This window comes from Odontesthes bonariensis, chromosome 8, assembly GCF_027942865.1.
Source record: "Odontesthes bonariensis isolate fOdoBon6 chromosome 8, fOdoBon6.hap1, whole genome shotgun sequence".
In the NCBI taxonomy this organism is placed as follows: Eukaryota; Metazoa; Chordata; class Actinopteri; order Atheriniformes; family Atherinopsidae; genus Odontesthes; species Odontesthes bonariensis.
Genome location: NC_134513.1, coordinates 5,810,973 through 5,827,627, shown reverse-complemented (window position 1 = coordinate 5,827,627; position 16,655 = coordinate 5,810,973). Strand labels below are relative to the sequence as shown.

General features: G+C 39.3%; 1 protein-coding gene across 11 annotated transcripts in view; it reads right to left on the bottom strand.

Annotated features, from left to right (window-relative positions):
• Positions 1 to 16,655, bottom strand: part of nrcama (neuronal cell adhesion molecule a) — a 62,725-nt gene that overhangs the window by 38,657 nt on the left and 7,413 nt on the right. For all 11 annotated transcript variants that reach the window (XM_075471431.1, XM_075471434.1, XM_075471437.1 and 8 more), the window contains exon 2: positions 2,342 to 2,390. The gene's annotated coding sequence lies outside the window, so the exon portion shown is untranslated. The remainder of the gene's footprint in view (positions 1 to 2,341; positions 2,391 to 16,655) is intronic.

Sequence of the window (16,655 nt, the reverse complement as noted above, 5' to 3'; positions counted from 1 at the left end):
CCCCCTTTTTTCCTCCTCCACCCATCTGTTCATCAGGATTACTCACGGAGAGGACAGGACGGCTGTGGAGAGGAAGCTGGAGGACAGCAGAGAGGAGATCTATTATCACGACATACAATGACTGAATTTGAACCTCTTTTCTGTGACTTTCAGTCTTTACAGGGGTATAAACTGCATTGATAACAACTCACTGTTTAAATTACAGCTCAGTCTAATATCGTAAAGAGCCCTCATGGGACCATTCAGGTAACAATGACGGTAATTGGCGGGAGAAAAATTGAAGTGATGTGTGATGTAATACTCTACTGAGCGTGCTCTACTTACAAAGACTACTGTTCCCTGCTGGCAATAATGTTTGATGGAGAATGGAGCAGTCTGTATGTTAGTGGCTTGTTATCTGTGCTCATTGATACTCGTTTGGAATCTGTTTCTGTCCTACAACTAAAACATGATTTACATACAGGCTTAAAGAATAGTTTACAGCAGTGCAAACACTGAAAAGCAGACTGCCTTTTATTCCCATCATTGTTTGTCTCTGTGTGTTAAATTGTATCAGTGCACTGCCCTCCTCTGTTTGTGTGTGTGTGTTCAGCAGCGGGTGAGCAGCAGGTGATGCCAAGACACGTGGTTTCTATTTTTCACGTCATTTTCGAACTGTGTCCAAACACACGCTGGGTAATCATATTGTCTTCTCATATTTGGTTTACGTTTGGTTGTACTCCAAAAAAAAAAAAAATGCCACTACTCTGGCTGACAAACAATTAACCTGGTTTGCTTTTTGAATGTCTTTACATATTATTTATAACATCAAGTCCCTTTATGTACGGTGGCACCATAATAGGCACCAAACACAACAAGTTTGGACAAGACATAGGACGAAAAAAATCTCAGAAAACACAACATTTCAGAAAGTAGAAAACAGTAAATTTTTACTGACCACAACTATGAAACAGAAAACACTTCAAAAAATAAAATGATTTTTAAAAAACGTGCAAAAAATTAATATTTTCTGAGATTTTCTTTCGTGTTTTCTATTTTACTTTTTATGTTCTTGTTTTTTCATGTTTTACTTCAGTGTTTTTGTTTAGTCAAAGTAGTCTTATGGAAAATGTTTCCACACATACGTGCGTGTTCCCTCCATAATAAAGTACGATTCAAGGAATTTGTGACGATAAGTCTTCCCATGATTTCAATACCAAATGTTGTCTAAATACTAACGTGTGTTCAAACAGCAGTTTATTGGTGTTACTGTCAAGCTAGTACTCTGTTGGCCTGTTGTCTAATTTGTTTATCCGACATCCTGGCTCGCATTGTGGTCTCAGAAATCCAAAACTAAAATTTTTCAATGCGGTTGAGTCAAACAGCAGATGGAAAAGTTTAGCACAATGATCGAGATTGCAGGTTTTCCTAAAGGAATAGATACATTCTGGTTATTTCAGAACTGTCTGCTCAGCCTCCAATTTATGGTGCAGCCCGTAACAGGCCACCTAACATAAGGACACTTGTTTTGATCCACACAACAACGAGACTACCCGACAACCCTGTACTGAAATCCTAGCCACACAGAGATTTAGCAACACCAAGCAGTAAGCTTCAGTTGCTGTTGGCTGGCTCTGAATGTACATGCCGCAGATACAAACAGTGCACAGCCAAGACTGCAGAGGGTATAAATCAGTCACTGCCAGCTGTGAGTCACACTTAAACACTCAGCACTTTTTATTTTTGCAAGCTGACCTTTCTTTTTCAAAATACAGCCATAATGGGAAAAAAAGCCTATAAGGTTCACAAAGGGCCTTTCATCTGTGTTTTCAAACACTAAACTGCATCTTCCAGAAAATAATATTATATGCGACTATAAATGAATCCAACTGGAGTATTGTTCTGTATATGGTGCAATAACCACCTACGAGTGATGCTTAACAGCACATTACTGCGACAAACTACATCTATCAGAGCGAGCTGACTGCTGTCATCAGCATCAGTGTGTACGCATACACCAACGTAGCAATGGTAAAAAACAAAAATGTATCATCAGCAATTTATTTTATCACTAAAGATATATGGTTGAAGCGCTGGTTATAACCCAAGCCAAATACATTGGGGACAACAGTTTCACGAGGGTTGGTACTAAAAAAGAAGTAATCTCATTTAATGTTTCTAAAAAGCAAAAATACACTGTAAATGTGTAGTTTTACGTTTAAAACTTAACCGAAAAGGTTAACTTTTACCCCCCCCTCCCAAGTAAGATGAATATCACCTCCCAATAAGCTCCCTCCAAAAGTGGATAAACTTCAGCCAGTCACAAAATGTCCAACTTAGTCAACAACAATCTTTGACTCACCTATCAGGATTAAACCTCAGCCGCTCTTTCTTCAGACAGCTGTTCAAACCTGCAATAAAAAGGAGGAAAATAGTCAGGTTATTTTAAGATCTAATTAGATATCTGCCCATCAGCGGTAAAAGTGTGTGCACTCACAACAACAATAAAGCATCCAATTAAAACAAAAAGCAACATTATAAACATGATGTTACTACCATCTCTATGCTGCTACTGATCTCCAGTAAGCAGTAGTGTTTTTATTGCAACTTATTTGTCAAAGGCGTGCTTGGTTAAACATCATTAAAGCTGACATTTATGAAAACGTGGACCAGCGCCCTCCCATTAACTTATCAGCATCAGGTGAGATAGAAGGACTGATGGGTGCAACATGGGTGAAATATTTTACAGTTAATATGAGAAAGGTTTTTTGTAGTTTTTGTAAAAAAAATAGCTCTTGTAAAATAGCAGACAAATAGGGACCTATTTAATCCTTAAAGCAAACTGACCCTTCATTCATCAAAGAGGGCCATTGTCACATACAAGCGGTTCATGAACACATGGGCACGTCCTCGGATCTCCCCAGGGAATACCCAGCGTCTAGCTGAACAGGAGACCTTCGATCAAACAAAATGTCCCCTGTCAGTTTTACTACCACCACCTCCACCAGGGTGCACACACAAATAAAAGGTTACCTACCAACATGCACACACGATTGCCCCCGCCCACCTCCAGCAAACAGGCCTCCTTCGTGACCACGAATCCATTATCATAATCTCCAGAGAGACCTTCCATTCATCTCACATTAGCAAAACAAAAGTGACAGACAAAGAACGCAGGCCCATTTAAACGTGAACCATTTCAACCGTGGTTAGCTAAGGGGAGAAAGATGCTGCATTGTGTGAGTAGCTTTAATAAGCCGAGGTTGAGCTATTTGAACTTATGAGTGAAAGGATATTTAGTAACCCTTACGACTAAACCTCAATCCAGCAGCCGTTGCTACGTAAGCAGTGTGAAGTAGACACACAAAAACAGGAAGCTTTGTTAATATGTATTCATGTATCAATGTACCTGATGTAAAGATAATCTAAGTCTATTGATTGAATGATGTGGAATTAAATGATTCTGTTCTTTTGTGTGATCTTCTTTGAACTTGGTTGCATTGATCTTACCTGAGCTGATCTGAAACAAACTGAGCTTAGACAAGAAGGAGCAGATGCAGACTAGGAGAAATGGGAGGGTAAGATCCTAATAAATGGAGACAGGAGCACAGAGACATCAGAAAACCGAGGCAGCCAGAGTGGGTGTGATGGGGAAAAAAAGAGTGTGTGAGATAGAGGGATAGAGAGATGGAGAGAGAACAAACATGAAAAAATTAAGAGTGAATGAGGATTGAAAACATGCATTATTAAAGGGGCAAATCTAAAAGCGCTTCATCATCAAGAGGGGGGTTGGAGGGAGATGCAGAGATGGAGAGTGAGATGAGAGAAAAGAGGAGAGAGGAGCTGGGAGGTGGCAGAAGAGCAGAGCTGACCTCATGCTACAGCAAGTTGCCATAGCGACGGAAAAACAGGCATACAGACAAGAGTACCGTGAAACAAAGAACACAGTTTTTTCAATAAAGACGTTTAAATTTTTGGGGAAATATATTAATTTATTTGCCCGTAGAGAGTTATCTATGCTAACTCCTGCAGCATTTTAGCACGTTTTAGAACAGAGCTTGCTGCGTTTTCATCTGTACAAAACAATAAGTGAAAATGATGGTGGTTTTGCAAAAGAGATTTTTGATAGCGTGCTCATTAGTAAGCTTCAGAGGGGCTTGTAGGAAGTCAGTTGAGGCAGAGTTAGGTTAGCTGTTTTCCCCCGTTTTTGATGTTCATGTGAAGCTAAGCTGCTGCCTGCTGTAGCTTCTCTCATTACTTTGTGCTACTAATATGATTTGGTATAACTATATTTTCATAAATTTCTCCTCTACCTTAATAGATACACGTTGCATTTCTGTAAAGAGGTTTAAATATCGCTTGTAAATAAAAGAACACCATCGTTTTTTTTGGCCGATTGGCATGTGCTTGGCTGGGAAACTTTTAATTTGTCACGATTGCATTCGCTAACCAAGATTCTAGCCTACCTATTGTTTTTGTTTTTACTTATTTGTTTTTACTTATTCTTCTCTTTATTTATTACCTGTTGTAAAGCACTTTGGTACACCATAAGGATTGTCTGTAAAGGGCTGTATAAATAAGTACATTTACATTTACATTATGTTTACTCTATTTTGAGCAGAACTAAACTTGGATTAGCTACCAGCCAGAGCAAGAGACGATTCTTCTGCAACCACTGTATTCTAAGGACAACAAGTGCATAGTCTTAAGGAAATGTTCTTGAGGTAAAAATAGATGTGATATCAGTATCTCAATGACAGCATTGTGAATATGAGAAGTAAGATATGAAGAAGAAAGCTTGTGTTTCTCGCCGTGTCTTGCACCAACTAATCATCGTCATCACTCTGTCTTCATAAATGAAGCTGCATGACCAAAGGCACAGTGCAAAACCATTTTGATTTGCTGCCTCGCCCCTGTTTCAATTAGTCTCCTGAGTTTTATGGATCCACTGGGAGTCAGTAAACAGCATGCGTCTGCTTTTTCAACCGTGATAGAATAACTGACCCCAGGCGTGAATAGAAATTTGTGCATGCGCCCTAATCCCTGAGGCTAAAGGTCCCCAGCAATCAGTGATAGTAGCAGCTGCCCAAAAATCACACGTAACTTGCACCCTGAGTGCCCGTCCATCCTACCAACTTGAACTTTATCTGGCTTCATGTGCAGTCTGCTATTAACACATTTTAAAAAGCCCTTGCTTACTGATTTGATAAACACTTGCAACATAATTTGTATCTTATATTCTAACAGTTTACATTTTCTATTATGGACTTAAGAGTCTTTCACCACTACATCATAATAGAAAACTGTCTGAACCAACGATTGAAGAAACTCAAATATATGGCTTACAGCTCAATAACAAAACTGCTGTCAGTGAAGTGTGACTCTGACTCATGTTGGATGGACAAACCAGCAGCCCTGGAGCAGTGCAAAAAGCAGGAAACAAGGAGATAATGATTTTGCCAAATGTTTCTTTGAATAAGGAGAGACTATCAATGTCATGTCAAGAAAAGAGAAAAGGTTGCAGGCATTCGCAACAGCCTCTTCAGTTTCAGTTCCAAGCTAAAGTAAAAGAAAAAAAGTGTATCCACAGCATCTGGGTCCTCAGCTATGCAGACAGACAGTAGCACCTATGTAGTGAAAATACTGTCTGTCTGCAGGAGCCTGAAGGTCGTTATGTTCAGTGCCAGACATACCAGCTGTGTGTGAAGAGATTCTGGAAAAGGACATGGTTATTCATTACTGTGTGTGTGTGTGTGTGTGTGTGTGTGTGTGTGTGTGTGTGTGTGTGTGTGTGTGTGTGTGCTCAGAAACATCAGTCTCCATGTTTCTTTAGTCACTGAAAATGACAAATGATCTAATTAAGATCATGGCCATGTTGGGTTTAGTGCACCGTACAATTGAGACATATCCCTTGGGCTCCAAGAAATTATTATTATTTAAATGTTTTAAACCAAAGTACACCAATAACACGTTAATAGGCAAATGCAAATGTTAAGTGTTGCTATTAAAACAGTCCATGATTTTCAGTACTACAGATTTCACCATGATAGCTTCTGGCCGACTGATCTGAATAAACTGCTGTAAATAAATTGTAAATTACCTAATGTATTTCATAATAACTGTGAATTACAGATAAACATTAACGTCTCAAATACTGAATATAATTGGGTAACCAACAACAGTATTAAGCTTATAACTCATCAGTATTAAAAAAAAATGGGAGATTTCTGCTAAAGCAGCTCCACAGACACACACAGGAGTCAACCATGTTGTCAATAAAAAGCGGATGTTGCCACCATGATATTGCCCATTGGTCTCTGATCTGCTAGTTTGAAGCCTCGAGTCTGGCATTTAGCTATTGCCATATTGTTTTGCTTGCAGCAAGAAGTGATCATATTTGGACATAAAAGTTGAGATAGAGAATGATCCTTTAAACTGATTAAAAAGAAATATCTATGTTTGAAGCCTCATGTGTGTAAATCTGGAATCATTTTCCAAAATGACCACCAGCATACCGAACAGAAGGAGTGAACCTAGATAAAGACACCATCATGAATTTTGTAAAAATTTGTTTCATGAGAAAAGTTTGAGTTTTTTTTAATGGAGGTATGAAGCTCCTATAGGCTATCAGTGGAATTACACTTCCTCATTGGCTTCCAGACCTGTTGGCTACCTGTATAATATAAGCCTCTTTCACAAAGGCTGTGAAACGTTCTGATAATGAGTAAAATATATTCATGAATGAGATTCATTCTCACTACTACACAATGGAATAGTCTTCTCTACAAGTGAAACCATTTTATACTCTTTTCCCATGCTAGTCTTTCACTTCAATTTGTGGGGACTGAAATAATTTGAATGAGAAAGACTTTATTCCCAGAAGGTAAATAGTAACATTCTGGTAGACAATTCCATTTTAAAATGTAACCACTCTGAAAAATATGCCACAAAGCACTGTAAGATTGGTCTATCTTTGCGTTTGAAGTTCAAAACAGTTCAACCTCCGTATATTCTCTTGTAATGTTTGCACATGTGTGTGTGCAAGAGACAGAGACTGGGGGGGGGAGGTTGGTTACCATGACTTTTCCAAGCGTTTTTAATTTTAACAGTCTGGAAGCATCCTTCAGATGACAGACAAAACACACAGTCCTGCACAAAAAGAGCAGTCTAAGAGAGCTGTGTTTAATCAAAGAGATTTACTGCCTTCTCAGAGATTTCTTTTCTTCCTTCCAGAGGTTAAAGGGACAAGTCTCCCATCCTTGCTGTTCCCACTCAACACCACACAGCGCACACTATCGAGTCATCAAAAGTGTCACACAGAGAATGCAAAGCAAGAGATTATAAATCAAGATTAAAGAACAGTAGGAAGTATTATTCTTTGGTAGATCTTCCTCTGGACCTTCTGCAAGTGAGGGGAGTATAATTTAAAAATGTCCAGGAATGAGCTCTCACAGGATTGGATCTAAACTTCAAACTAATTTTCTATTCCCGGCAGAAAGAGTGTTTGAAACGAAGAGTGAGTTGCAAAAGCAGAAGATGCATGACATGAGAGGAGTGAGAGATCTGAAGCAACAGAAGAAGAAACAGACCAAGTATTGAAAAAGAGATCATCAGTGCAGATGAGATACCTCACCATATGAGGCTCGACTCCACTCAATCAGTCGGGTGAGTGAGAGTTATAGTGTTTGATTTCTATGCTAATTTCTGGATTTCCGCAGGCTGTGTAGTGGGGGTTCCTCCCAAGGCCATAGAATCTCATATAACACAAACATGCAGTCCTATGTAGGACCCTTTGAACCCTTTTACTTCCTATATAGAACACAGAATCTTACAATAATGTTTCGGCTGCTCCTATTAAGCTCTTTCACCAAAAAAAAAAAAAACAGAAGCAACGTTTGCCTAGAAATCTGCAAAGACATTAAAATAAAGACAAATATTTACAGAATAGTATATGCATATAAAGATTGGGTATCAACATATGGAAAACAAGTAAGGAAAAGAACAAAACCACCATGAAAAGGTTTGAGGTTCGCAAACTTAAACTCAGGTCACGCTCCTTAATTCGCTTATTAAGGCTGCAGCTTGTTTACTATCGGCATTAGGAAAGATATGATGGTTTTAATTTTAAAACTTTTCTAAATGCTCAGCCTTGGGTGCATCTAAGCACTGTGAAGAATAAAATAATTGATGCCCACAACACTGGCGAAGGCTAATAAGGAGATAAGAAAGAGTCCTCAGGTAGCTGCTTCCTCGGTTTGTAATGTGATTAAGAGACAGCAGTTAAGTGGAAAGGAGAAGGTCAAGTTGAAGTCTGGATGAAAAATTACAGCGAGAGAGGCTTGTAGGACTGGTAGAGAGGCAAATTAAAGCTCCTGTCTGACTGCAAAAGACTTCCAGGAAGGTTTAACAGACTCTGGAGATCTAGTGTGGTGTCGTCCATTTTATCTGTCATTCCATTACCAAATGTTTCCTTTTGATATTGCAATAAAATAATCATCATGAATGCTTTTAGTCATAAAAATCATAAAATCAATGAATATCTAAATAAGTGTGTTATATTTAGGAAGATCAAACTAATCTTTTTTTGTTCCAATGCATAAATGTATGTTTGAAGAAATAGGAAGAATTTCATGAAAAGCCTAGCAATCTAATTGTTAAGCATTTGGGAGGATCAATCATGCTTTGGGTATGAGATGCAGCCAGTGGCACCTGGAATTATTCACCTATAGAAAGAAGAATGGATTCAGTTAAATACCAAAAAAATCTGGAAGCAAACATCTCAGCCTCTGTGGAAAAACCGCAGATGAAAAGACGATGGCTTCAACAACCAGGTATAGATTCAAATACACCTCAAAATCCACGATGGACAACTTCAAGGGGGGTTAGCTGAGGGTTTTTCTATAGCTCTAATATCCCCTCAACTTAAAGACAATTGACTTTCTATGGATATACTTTCAAAGATGAGTGTATGCAAAACAACCCATTACTCTGACGGAACTAGAGCTTTCCCTGGAGGAAAAATACCCCAAACAAGAACTGAAAAACCCTTTTGCCAAAGGGCGTGTTACGAATCGTGCTGATCATTTACTTGGATCCCTTTTTTCCCTGTCTGAGAATGCTAAAGATAGAAGTAATATCAAAGAAATATGCCCTCTCCAACTAGCCTTAAGATATAGGGTACTCTTTTTTTTTTATCAATTAACTAGTCGTGGCAGTGAAAATTTGAATTCAGCTCCCAGACTTTTGCATGCGACTGCATAAAGAAGTAAACCAGCACAGGAAAGGCTGTTTTATCTACTGATGCATAAAAAAAATCCCAGCGGGAACAAGGCCGTAGCTCATCGCCATGGTGAGAGTTAGGAAGAATAGCACAGGAAAGCACGACTTGGCCATCAGTTACATGACATGTCAGACACATCCATGCAGCCAGCCCCCTGGAAACCATCTCATCTCAGGCAGCAAAACAAAAGGGATGTAAGGGAGAGCAAAGATGGACACAGATGTTGAAGAGAGCAGTGAGAGTGGAGGTAAATGAGAAACAAAACACTGGAAATGAGAATGTGAGAAACAAAAGGCCTGTTGACAAGGCTGCGCAAACAGTATGGACCCATAGGATGCCTGGGAGATGTCTAATATTGACTGCCTATCTGCCACCTAACAAAGACAAAGGCAGAAGGAGAACAGGAGATTGAGGCCTGCTAATATTAGTAACACCAGCGGAGAGGGATTTCTCTGTGTGATCTCATTAATTTGGGACTCGTCACAAAAACCTTGTTCTCAGACTTAAAACTGTGACGGGGAAGCGACAAGCTGACACAAAAGCTCTCAGTGACTGAGAAGTGCAGAATTACAGCCACTATCTGTCTGGCAGCGTGGCTGGAAGTAAGTAAGATTAAAGCTAAAGGAATCTTTTTTGTTCCTTCCCAACGAGTCCCAGCATGAAGATTGAAGCCGGATTGTAAATTCATCAGACTAAGAGCTGGCCGACTTGCTCCTCTAAGTCTCACGCAAGATGAAAAAAAAAGAGGAACGGTTTTATCTGAAAATGTGCGATGGCAGGAGATGACTGTAGTGAATTATCTATTTATAGAAAATATTGTGTATGTGAATGAGCTTTTCAAGTACACTCCTCATCAAGGTATCTGTGCACAAATGGGAAGGGATCAGACTATGCTCTGCTTACAGTACTTCAAAAGAAAATATTTTATGTCAGAATCAATATCCCCAGTCATTTGTATGGGAATGCACAATTTGTATGGACTCAGAGTATCTTTTCAGTATGATACAACATATCTGTAGCACCATATATGGGCTACTGGTGGCCACATTGCATCGAGTACAGTCTATTACCTGCGCTGTTTCCATCCTGGTCTTTTGCAGATGGGCCGAGCCTTGTGCAGTTTTTGCAACTTATTTGGACGGAAGATGGATGTTTACATGTTTACATGCACAGTAATATTATATTCAGCTGATTATTAACTTACTGTTAATGTAAAAAGCATTTTTGGATCACCTTAAACCGAATCGGGACATATTTGGATTATGCTTTGCAGTGAGTTGTTAGGTAGACATGTAGACACCTAAATTTCATCCTGTGACACACGCTTCTGCTTTATAACTCATGCTCTGGGCCCAAAGTTGCCAGGTTCGTTCATTATGAGTGCCTTTTGGCTTGTTTTTGAAGAACACCATCACGTATTTTCACAACATCTGGCAACACTGGTTCCTGCAAAGTTCAGAGCAGAAAAGGGAGACTGCGGTGAACAAAGAATACACTTTGGGGAATAAGGAAGAAACCAAAGTGCTTTAATCTCCCACGCTTTGAGAGATGTGAATATATGTAAGACTTTGGATGGGTACAAACATTGCAGTTCCGTATGGTGACTAAATGTAGGAATTACTCAGACTGTATAATATGGATACAGGAATTTGAATGGCATATCTTATCTACAACTTGTGTGGACATCATTTGATTACTGAACATTAATTAAGATCAATGGTTGGAATATTGCTTTGCATGTACAGCCAATATCCTGTGCTTTGAGACCCAGTCAACCACATCGTCCTCCTGCTTATGACCGGTGCTGTAAAACAAATGCTGGACTGGGGCAAAACGGTGCCAGCAAATATAAACAAGGAAGCAAAATTCACCTGGAAAAGAACCCTTTTAGAGCTTTGAATATTTTTCACAATGTTTAAAACTGCTTTAATAATTGTTATGACAACATGAAGAATATGGGAACCATCAAATGACAACGAGAACAATGAAAGCTTAACGCAGAGCAGGATTGGTGAGAGTTCTGATCATCTGGCTGCCTGTGCGTGTGCATGTCAAACACAAAGTGACTAATTACTCTCCTTTCAGTCGTTGCTATTCATTGAGTGTGAATGCTTTAAAACGTACTTCACAAAACCTGGCCAGACTTCAAATTAACAGTCCACTTCTGCACAAGGACTCGAGGCTCCGAGCAGACAAAACAGAGCGTAATTTAAACAGCGGCGTGACACACTATAAGGGCTTTTGTGTAAACTGAATTAACTTGTTTGTGTGCTTTTCCTTTGCTATCATAAGTGCTGAATTTGTTTATTGGCCTTGAAGTCAAATAAAATTCAGCTGCTGCTTGAAAACCTTTTGCTTCTGTAGCCCTCGGCTTTGTTAAGGTGACAGCATTTTGTGGGATAACAAAAGCAGTCTTAATGAAGCTACAGAGGCCATGTGCAATTGTCCCTGAAGCGTTCACGAATTGTGTGCCATGAGTCATGACCACACCTGTGCAGCAAAATAAAAGAGATTGGTATGACTTATTTGGATGCTGTCACGGTTGAGTAATACACAGATGCCGGTGCTTCCCTCCTGCAGTGTGTAAAATTGCTGTGACACAGGCTGGACACACATTTATCCACATAATGCACGCACGTAAATACACACATGCAACACAAATAAACCAACTTCATTTGCTTCCTACCTTTGCCCTGATTTTCATTAAACAAATTCACAGACGACGCTGACCCACAGTCAAATCCAGCAGACAAAACAAACCAGAGACCAGCCACATTGGACTGAGAGCCTAAAGAGTCACAGGCTTCTAACTAATATCACATCCTCGCCATTTTATAGTTGTAATGTTTTTGTAGGGTTTGTAAGGTATTTTTTATACTTTTTTTGACGGATACCAGTCCATTGAGACCAATATTTCCTCATTACTTGACACCAATTTCTGTGCAGTGATAGAGAGACTAAATGTATCCTTGACAACCATACAAGTCTTTTGGAGGACAAGAAAAATCAATGTCTCAGGTGCTACTGCTTTCACTCCAATCTCGTATCATTCCTCAAATTACTATTGTCAGCATCTCTGCATCCGCATTCTTTCTTCCTTCTTAATCTCTGATGAGTAAAGTACTGAATATCAACCTCGTTCACTTCTTCTTAAAATAGTTAAATGTATCTAAAGTTATTATGGTACTCAAAGCAGCATTATAAACAACAGTATATTTAAATAAAATAAACCTCGAAAAAAAGACTTTAATGATACTGTAACTTTGGACCAACCAAGTGTGATAAGACCACAGTTACTGACATACACAGTGACATTATCTTGCATTTTTACAGTTTATCTCATTCAATTGGGTGTTTTAGCCTTTTTAGCTAATTGTTTTAGAATAATATCAGAGAGAATTTCCCTGTCACACAACCCAAATGTCCAGTATGTGAGCTCTTTATCTGCTGGATTTGAAGGACAGCTATTGGCTAACAAATCAGCCCTGTTTATCTGAAATAAAAGTGTTACTTTTCAGAACGTTCCCATGTGCTGCACAGTTGAAAATGACAGTTGTAGGTCCAATGAAGTTGCAAGATTTAATTATTTTGATTTTTTTTTTACTGGTTTTAGTATTTGTAATGCCAAAAGATGAATAAAGGGTGAGTAATTGCCTAGATTTGTGAAAAAATACAGAAGAAATGTGAAAATAAAAGGACTAATAGAGGAACCTGACATCACAAATTTGTCTCAAGATTGACACCATCTAGTTCTTTTTAAAGCCAAGCGTGCCCACATTTTGACAAGAGAAAGGTGTGCAAAGGTTTCAGCTCATGCTAGCGCTGTCACCAGTCATCATAAAGACAGGTTTACAAGAATATGCAGTATATTTGAGCCAACTGTTTACAAAATGTACAATAATACATCCCACTGCACCTTCTTAAAGACAAATACACCAGCTCTCAGGCCAAGTTACTGGTTCCCGTCTCACAACTTATCTTTTCAAACAGATGTAAATGCTCTAAAAAAAAAAATTGAACCAAGATAACTACCAACAGCTGGAAAACTTCAGAGCTCAGTTTTAGAGTGTAATGGATCTATCAAAGCAGCAGACCAAAGCAGCTTACTATCAATCTATCTCTTGTTGTACAAGCACATCCACAACCATTCAGCTCTGCCTACTGGGCTTCCATGCCTTGGTCTGTGGTGCTGAGCTTGTGGTAAGCCAGACAGCATGGACCCGGCTGAAAAAGAGAGGCTGTCAGCACTTTGGTGCTCCAAAAACAGATGCTGCCTGAGCTGATGAGTGTAGCTCCCAGCAAAGCAGCCCAAAGTTTGCATTGCGTCAGTACACCATCTGAACCAATGTGTCTTCTATTCCATCACCTTTGTTAAGGGTGAGGCCTCGCATGCCCTCGCCAAAACTAAGATGTCAGCATTTTTAAGTAAAACTAAGTCTTTCTTGTTTAAATTGGGTCATTTTGTGTTGTTCTTTTATTATGTTTTGGCAATAGCTAAATTAGAGAGTAACATGAAGCAAAAAAAGATGCCAAACTCATCAGAAAAGCATCCAGTTCTGTCTCTCGTGCACATTCAAATAGGACTGACATTAAAAACTGAATCCCCTGGGTTTTGGTTCATCTCAAACAAAGTGTCTTTCTGAGAGCAGAAAGTTTAGCTGACAAAAGTAAACCGAGCTAACCCACTCAGCTCTATACAGCCTTTCTTAATGAGCCTGCCAGCGTTCACTCAGCTGCCTAAAATCAAGGGTTCTGCTCTCAGTAACACTGATGCCCTCTGGGGTCCTGTTCCTTAATACTGGGATCAATAGTCTCAGTGTCAATACAACCTCATGTCCTGACACTTGACTGGATTTCCAGTTCCTGATCCTCACGATCAATTCGTGTGTTCACGCAAAAGCTATCATGTTGGTCCAAGGTAAGAAAAGCCAGAGTGGACATTTTTTTTAAATAATAAAAATAACAAAAAAGGAAAGAATTAACAAAACATTTTCTTACAGGAAAATTAAACAACCAAAATAAAAACGTAAAGATGTATTTATCTGCTATTTCACTGAACGTCAGCCACCAACATGGAGCACTAAAAGTGCCAATAAGAAGAAGAAAAGGGCCCTAAATAATTCATCAGACAAAACAGTATTTTGGGCCTTGGCTTTGATTCACCAAAGGAGAAGCAGGGCTTAGGATAAGAGACATATTTATGCATTATATGGCAGGTAAATCAATTATTCAAACGAAGATCATCTCTCATGGATAAAGGGACCCTATCTTCAGCCTGGCGAAGTACCTGCAGCATCGGCCCTGTGTTCCATCACAGTTACATTAACTTCACCTTAAGCCCACCAACATCACAGCACTTGAATTAAGGCAAACTGCAGAGCTTTGGTTGACAAGATAGTTCAAGGGCTAACCGACCAGAAGGGTATCGGTTATCAAACTTCATTAGAGATGTGTAAGTTAGCTCATGAATGGCTCATGAAGGTTGTTTTGTCTGTTTGAAACCCAAAATGTTTAATAGATTATTGTAGAAGGCCAAAATAATTTTCTTTTACTTTAGCCTCAAATTGTTCTTTCAGTGAGAGGTGGTTTTTCACTGCCTCAGTACTTTATGAAGCAGTCTACAATTTTATCAGCATCCAGAGCACAAGCAAAGATGTATCCTTTCTTGTATTCTTAATTATTTTGAATCCATATACTAAAATAAGACAAATATATGTCGATAGAGTCTTAAAATAACCACGTAAGTACACACAGTCTCACAAATACAGAGTATTTGTTCAGCAATGACAGTATCCTTATTGACCAAACAAGTGAAGAGCTAATGTGATCCAGCAGTTTCAGGACACTCCTTTGGCAGCTGATAGATTGTGTTACCTGGTTATGTGATTGTGTCCACAGAGGAAGCTACCATGGGAAAAGCATTTGACACCCATTTTGGAATAGTAGCTGCTCTTCCACTTATTAATGGGCCCTTTGTAGGACGAATACCTCACAGGTAACATATATCACAAACGGTAATGGATGACAGGCTTGAGTGATTGTGTTAAAAAAGAAAAGGGTTTTCTTGTATGAAGACTTTCTGTGAGACTTTTTGCTCTTATTTCTTCTTCGTCTCAGGTTATTTCCCAGACAAAACACGGGTCTTTTTTGGGTGGATTAAACCTCAAATGATATTTAACAGATAGACATGGACTATGAAAAATAGTCGAGCAACACAGCAAGTGCCATACTCCCCAACAATTCCATGAAAAATAGCAGAAACAAGAAAGACATATACTTGCTGCTTTCAGCCAGTGGGTAGAAACCAAGTGCCGGCTTGCATTTAGCTGGGTAAAGGTTAAATGGGCTTTGTGAGTCATGGATGAGAGCGGAGTGGAGGAGAGATGGAGTGGGTTGAGGGTCAATACCAGCAGTGTGCATACGGTGGGAAAATGCTGGGAGGACACGGGAGAAGAAAATGCTGCGCAAACAGGCATAGTGCCGAGCCATTTGCAGCCATCAACGTTTCAAATTTTAAAATTTCAATGTTGCGTTCAAGTATTATAATTCATAACATAACTATTATGGAGCAATAAGCTTGTGTACACGGCACCTCTGTAGCACAATGTGCATGGATATTTAGCAGCTGGAGAAATAAAAGTTTGTTTGAATTCAAAACCATTTCGGCATCATTTTTAGCTGTTAAATAAAGAAAGAAACACCAAAAAAATAAAATATATATTCTAAAGTACTACATTGTCACACACTGAGTAATATTCAGCAAAAACAATAAGGATCACCCTCCCTTTTCACATAAGAAAATTCATGTTCATTTGTGTTTCCGCCCTCGAAGACTTAACACTTTTTAGCACTTCTAATGCTGGGCTAATCCAGCTGTCAGGACTCACAGAGCAATTATCCAAGAGAGGAAGCTAAATCATACACGGTTTCATGCATGTGGAAGTATCACAAAGACTTTCTATTGTTTTGTTTTGAAATAGCCATGAAGTCGACGAGCTCCAGCTAGCTTGGAACAGCTGACGTCCCTTTAATTACTCAAGACTTATCACGGCTGACAAAATGCAGACCGATGTTCTCAGCCGTCTTTGAACCTACATCTCCCTACATCAACTGACTCTCTGTGGGTAGTCTGGCTGACTTCAGTCTTGCTGTGAGCATTATCTCTGTATCTCAGCAATCAGAACAAGGACATCAGGGTTATCTGCTTCCCACAGAAAAGAGATCAAGATGTGAAAGAGTGCTTGAGAGATAGCAGCTAACGTAGGAGAAACCAGCCTGATCACAGCCTGCTCTCCCCTTTGATCAGTACTGACCACAGAGCCACAGAAGGAAAAACAGTTCATTGGCAACTGATGTGCAGAAGAATTGTGCTGAGAATAATTAACTCAGGCAGAAA